We start from the raw sequence: 7,106 nt of genomic DNA on the forward strand, positions 1-7,106 counted from the left end.
GAAAAGCACCATTTGTGGACTGGGAGAAGGGTAGGGGAAAAAGTACAGCAGCCTGACCTTCTGAGAAACCAGCACTGCATAAATTGCAGTCTCAGCTCCAGCAAACATTCAGCTGCCTCCACACAAGGCGTGAAATTAGAGAATTAACTGCTGGATCCATCAGAGAGATTCAGAGTAAAACAGAGACATCCTGAAAATATTCAGTAAAACCAAATGCAGCCTGTCAATGCAAATACGGTTTCCATCATCAGAAACAAAGCAGGGAAGCCCCATAACTTGTCTGAAGACATTGGCAAAAATCATAAAGCTGAAGCCAGGTTATTTTTCTGAAGTGTGTTACTGACTTGTCCCCTGGAAATGAGATTTTCTACCAGAAGCCTACCTCCAGCCAGAAACCTTCCCTCAGTGCACAGGGAGCATGCGCTGGTCTCAGCAGGCACCCGGCTGTGAGGGTAATTGAATAGTGCAGCAGAGCAGGTTTGGAACTCACCAGCACCCGAGGGCTTTAAAATGAGATTAGGCAGTTCTTTAAAAAAATCACCTGTAATGCAGTCTCTAAGGAAAATGCTATTGCTGGATGAAATATTTCTGGGTGTTTAACAGGCAAGGAGGCAGAGCAAATGCACTGTCTCTGCTGCCCAGTGTGCTATTGGCAAGTCTTGACCATGTGCTTGGATGCCTGGTGATCACCACATGTAAGAAAGGGAATTAAGTCATGTCATATGCCACTCACGTTCTCCTATTAAAGCTTCCTTAGAGAAGGCTTTAAAGTTTCCAGGTGCGAGAGAGAAAGTCAGACAAGAACTGGACTTTATAAGACACTCCTCTGTACTTACAGAGGTTATCAGTGGTCCTGCACGCTGTGACACGAGACATGAGCCCTTTCCACTTTGGAAAGGGCAAGTAATTCTCTTCCTTCCCAGACGGTGAAGGTGTCTTGTTGGTAGTATGTTTTGTGCATATGACTAGAATTTGGCATCAGACTCATGAGTTTGCTTTTTATTTCTGATCAGCCAGGATCTGATAACTCACTGGAAGAGGAATTACCATGGTAGATGTTGGGGAATTTTTATGATACACCTCAAGGTGAATTAAACATACATTTGGGCTTAAATAGAAAAGAAAAAATTAATGAGTAATGCACTGGGCAGAGTCCTATGAGAATGAGCAGTTCTACATGGAGTTTGCAAAAATGCCTCACAAGCATATCCCTTATATACCCTTGCACTCGCACCAGTTCTGACAGCGGTTGCATGGACGTCTACGTTTAGCCTGTATCTGGGGCTAAACAATAGCCAGCTGTCCTATTTACCCAAAGACCCCTCCCCACTTAAGAAGGGGAATTGAGATAAGGAAGGAAGACCCGTGGGTTGAAATAAGAACTATTTAATTATTGGAATGTAATAAAATAAAATGGAAAAACAGTAACAATAACAATATATGCAGGCAAGTGATACACAGTGCAGCTGCTCACTATCGCTTGGCCAATGTCTAGCCCGTTCCTGGCCAGTGATCCCAGAGCAGGAAAATCCCAAAGTAGGCCTCAGAAGTGGAATGGTGAGTGAGACCCTCCAGGGACAGCAACCATTGAGGAAGAGAGTCAAGAGATCAAAGGAGAGCCAAAGAGGGCCGAGCCCCAACAAACTTTCCAATTTACAGTGAGCATCATGTTACATGATATGGAATATCCATTTGTCAATTTAGGTGTCAATCACCCTGGTCACAGTCCAACCTCCAGTTCTTGGACATCTGGGTTTTTAGCAGAAGCGAGCTGGAAGTCCTTAAGCACTACAGATACCTGCACACCATGGCTGGCTACAAACTAAACCAGTGTCTTACCAACTTTTTTCTCACCGAGTCAAGTTCTGCAGTCTTTCTAAAAATGCAGCTTACTTTAGAGAAGTAGCTTCTCTGAACAGAAAATTGATTCTATGATTCTATCCCAGTGAAATCTGAACAACGGGGCACCTCAGTCCAGCTGTGGGTACATTCCCAGGCCAGCTCTGCTGCCCAAAGGTGGCCTCTGAGCTTGGGACCCTGACCGCTCCCATTTCAGGATGGCTACCAGGCAACACTGAGGCTCTTTCTTATCATCAAGGGAAATTTCACTCCCTTGCAAGCAGTCCTTCGGTATCTGGCATTCCTGCTTCCAGCCAGTTAGACCCCTTTTTGTAGTCGAGCCATCTTGCCCTCCGTGCCACTTCATTCTTCAGTCACAAATTACCACTGCTGAGCAGTTACAATTAGATTTTCCCCTTCATAGATCAAACTGGCTGATGAAGGGGGCTTGTAAGACCCTTAAAAAGTATTCCTGAGCAGCATTTTAAATAGGGGGACAGAGACACTGAACTGCGTTTTGTGTCAAGAGAAGAGTCAACGTATGGTAGTTTTGACCAGTACTGTGAAGGAGATGGGCTGCAGCCATTCACAATTTCAGGTCTGCTTTGGAAAAGGGAAGCCAAGGCCAAGCTGCTGCAATTGTTTGGGAGGCGCTAGACACAGCATGTGCAAATCAGCACATGCACGGACCGGCTGCGACATGTCACGTACCCCCACCTCTGACCCCTGTGCCGTAAAACGGCACTGACATAAGCCTCAGAGAGGCTCTCTGCATTGCCCAAGGTCACAAAGGACGTGTGTCTGAGCTGGAAATGGTGCCCTAGTCTCCTGGGACACCACATCTCAACAATTCCAGCCTTCCTGCTACCCTTAGCGTGGCTTTTCTCTGCTTAAAAGTTAATGCATATTCCCATTTCCCCTGTAATTAATTAGCAAGAAATAATTTATTCTCTGAAAGACAAACCATTTTTCTTAGCCTGCTATGTGTTTAGACAACTGTCAGTCTCCTGAATAAATTGATACAATGACTGTGCTGAATTTTTAAATCCTTACGGAAAATAACCATTACAGTTTTTATGTGTGTGTGCCTATTAACTCAACACTTCCCCAAGGAAGATGGGAGCTGTTAGCCCTCAATAGGCACTGGACTTCCAGACGGTGAGAGACAGGGCTGCTGGTGCCTTGCTGGCATCGCGCATTTCTCTACCACCTTGCAGGAGAGGAAATTCTGCTATGGAGTATGTTGTCTTGCATCAAGGGCCATAATCTCTTGGGCAGGGGAAATGCAGCCTGTGGTGGTCCCAGGGAAGGAACTGAAGGTTTGCAGAGCACAGGACAGAGCCCAGCCCATGCAGCCATCCCTGTGGTACGCGAAGGACAGCCACCCTTACGTGTCATTACCTTCTTTATAGCTATGAAGCTGGTGCATCTTCGTTCTTTCGAAGGTGTGGTATCCCTGCCTTGATCCATGTTTGCTGTGCTCTCACACCAGTGTCCAGTAAAGGCCAGAGCTGATGGTTTCTAGGCCGACTAAGCTTCTCTGCAAGCTCAGTTGCCCGTGAGTTGCTGTCGCACTAACCACAAGAAATTCAGCGATACAGGTGGTGCCATCTACTGGGGATCCAGATTTTTACTTCTGTTTGATTCACAGACAAGACCATGGAATCTAATCCAATGCCATCAGTCAGACTCCCTCTAGGTTTTATGTGGCATCTTTGCAGCAAGATGTTCACGGGCAGGTGGCATTGCTACAAGTCAGGATCTGAATTCAGTCTGTCTGCATAGAAATTTCTGCGAGGCTCTCATATGGCATTTTCTCACCACAGATGACTGATGAAAGTGCACACGAAACAGATAGGAGGAACTGCTTCTGGCTTTTTGACCTGGAGGGAGAGGACATTCATCCTGCTGTGGCAGAGCAGAGATTAAACGCCCTGCAGCTGCGGCAGACAGATGCAGGATGTTATCGGGGGCTGAAAGCATCAAGCTTGCAAAAATGCTTTTACAGAGATTCTCTGTTGTGTTTTTAACCAAGGTGCTTCCCAAAAAAGCTTGACAGAACCCTCTTATAAAACAGGGTATAATTTTGTCACTAACCTCTGCCTCAGACCCCAAAATGTCCGTGGAGCAGGGAGCTCTGGAACCTAGGAAGAGACCTTTTAGAATCCTCCTGTCCAAACACCTGGGATATTGGTTATGGTCATAGTTTTGTTTATGAAGCAGATTGGTTTAGACTGCTCAGCAGCTCTGTGTCCTTCTGAGCAGTAATTTCTTTTTGTTGTTCAATGAGATACATGTGTTTTCTAGTCCATAATACACATAGTCAAATATTGAGTCAGGCTTTACTACAAGATGCTGCCGTTTATCAGATCCCTAGGTAGAGAGAAACTTTAACTATTTGCTGGTCTAAGTCTGTCCCCATTTAATTTGGTGGCATTTTAATCTCTGATTTCTGTGGGACAATTATGATGAATGCCTAAGAAAAATCCCTTCTGAACTGTAACTTTCTCTCTATGTAATATTTGAAGCCTCCCCCCCTGCCTCCATGTATAGGTAACAGATTTTATCTAACAAGTAAGAAAGCAATTAATTCCTAATATTTTAAATGCTGCCTCCAGAAGTTACTTTAGATGAGCTATTTACTGTATCAGAGCTGCAGCCCTCTGTTTTGCACTCTATAAAAAGTCGCAAATTAATCAGGTTGGCCTAGACACAGGAAATCATCAGGGCCATATTAAATGCTTAAATGCCCTGCCAAATAGACCTGAGACAACTTCACAGCAACAGATTAATATATGGTTTGGATCCTGACTGGATCTGCAAGGCAGACACAGCATGGATGTATGAAGATTCACTCCAAACCCTAGCCTATCAAACTTCTATTTAAGTGAAATGCAGTCCTGTTAGCGGAGGGGTTTTAGAGCAGCCCTTTCCAAGATGCTCTGCTGCAAGCTGGGATGGGTGGGCTTCTTGCCATGTTCAGTGTCCCTTTGCCAGAACAGGACTTCGAAGCTGGATTTCTTCATAAATGGTCTCTTGTTTAAAGACAGGCTATTCATCCTTCTGCTCTGTTTTTTAGAGGTTTGTTAGGCTTTTTTTTTTTTTTTAATCCAGCTGTATATCCTTGCTGCTCTTACATGTGCCTGATATAGGTCTCTGATGTCAAAGAGGCTGTTTTGTGTTTGGGTAGGAAAAAGATGATTAAAAAACACATTAAACTTCTTTGACTCCATTAAGTTTTTTGTTCTTTCTGAGTCAAGTGTCACACATTCAACAGCCCAGATAAAAACTGAGCAGCGTCCTGGTCTGTAAATCTTTTAGTCTTACGACTGTTTTACATATAGGTGGGACAAAAGCCCTTTCAAAATTTCTTCCCTCAAAATCCCAACCTGAAATACTACTGTTTCTGGAAGAAGCCAAAAGCATCTGTAAGAAAATTGTATTTGGATTTCTTTTGAAACTGTTTGATGTGAATGGCTGCTTAATGGGAAGAAGGCAATATTGTCCCAATTCCCACGCTGCCAGGCCATTCTGAGAGCTTCAGGGATTTTTATACCTAAGACTGGTTTTCCTCAAAAAGAGGGAGACTTGTAGCCTCCCTCTTAAGAACACCCAAATGCATACTCCCGTGTGCATAAACCCCCTTAATGTTCTTGCCATTCTTAATCCTCTACTTTGAGAGGATGGAAGTGACCCCTTCAAAGGAGAAGCTGGGGAAAACTCTTGATTTGGGGAGGAAATGTAATGCTGCCAGCCTTAGGAAGTGGAAATATACTTCTCTTCTAAAAATCATGCATAAGAGGGAGAGAGGACAGGGGCAAGAGGAAGTCAAGAGGATGAAAAGGCTGGGGAGGGCAAGTGGGGATGTGACACTTAAATTTAACCATGATGTCAGTCTATGTGTCACAAAGCCTCTTTAAATGAAAACATGTCTGAATAATTTGTGTGCTTTCTTTCAAGAGGATAAGTAGTCTCAGAAAAAAAAAACAACTGTTTTTTCTTTTTCTGCTAGTAGTGGTTTATTTTCAAACAGTGAGGCCTGACATCATTCTTGTTTACATAGCTTTCACATTCATGAAACTAGTTTCACAGGCTCTAACACAGTTGCTCCCGATTTGCAGCAGTGTCCAGCATCCCATCCAAAGGAGAGTAAGAAGATTAAGAGGGTAGGTGCGAGACAGAGCCCAATGCCAAACAAGAATGTCCCCATAGGCTTCAGAGCTGGAGCTTAAAGAAATGTGAAGCATATGTCATATCCCTTGCCTTGTGAGCAAGTTTCTGACCTCAGAAACTCCATTTTAAATACCTTCACCCTTCGTTTGCTAAAACGAAAGGGAAAAGATTGTCATGGTACGTTAACATGAAGGCTGTGTGTGCAAGTGGCTGCAGGAAGATTTATAACTATGGAGCTTTCTTTACAAATAGCCCTTGAAATAGTGCTTTCAGGGGGAGAAGTCAAACTTTCCTCCAGTACCAGATGGAATAAGCAGCTGAGGCTTTTTTTTCTCCTCTTTTTGTGGTCCAAGGAGAGAAGAGCTGGACTTGCCTGAGTTGCCTCCCAGAAGCAGTGGTAATACTCACCCGCTGACATTGGTTTGTTCCTATGTATCCTTGGAGGATTTGCTAGGGGCAGAGAGAGATATTGCCTACTCCTTCCCTTCTGTTAGGAATAACACTAAGTGTTGCTGGGGAGGCGTGGATCAGCTCTGAAAAACATGGTATAGGGTATTAGGAGCAACGGAGAGATTTGTACTAGTTTCAAGAGCTTTTGAGCCAAGGACCTAATTCAGCTCAGTACAAGCTGAATTTTCCATGTGTGCTGAAGCCCTGCCAGGGTAGCAGGCAGCAGCCCTTTTCATCAGCAGCCCGGTTATAAGCATGTGCTAACAAAGCCCTTGTGCCCTAACTCAGATGAATGATTAATGCTGTGTCTCCCCGGGCCATGCAGACCATAAGCCTTTGCTGACTAGTGCTGCCTGCGCTGGGAGCACACTATTTATCTCCCTTACTTCTCCTGGCTCTGCCTGAGATGTGGCTTTTGACGCTGCTTTCATGAAGGCTTTTGCTGAAGGTGGCCTCGTTGGAGAGAGAGCTCTGCTCTGCTGCGCCTGGGGGTCACCAGGAGGTGCTCACACATGGAGAGGCCAGGTTTTGTGCCAGAGGAGCCTCCTTATCTGGTGGCACAAGGGGTATCAAGCAGAAAGCTGAGTGAATGCATAATCCTCTGTTTCAACAACATGCTTTGTCATGACAAATGTGGCACAGGT

Source organism: Tauraco erythrolophus, chromosome Z (genome assembly GCF_009769465.1).
Source record: "Tauraco erythrolophus isolate bTauEry1 chromosome Z, bTauEry1.pri, whole genome shotgun sequence".
Taxonomy (NCBI): Eukaryota; Metazoa; Chordata; class Aves; order Musophagiformes; family Musophagidae; genus Tauraco; species Tauraco erythrolophus.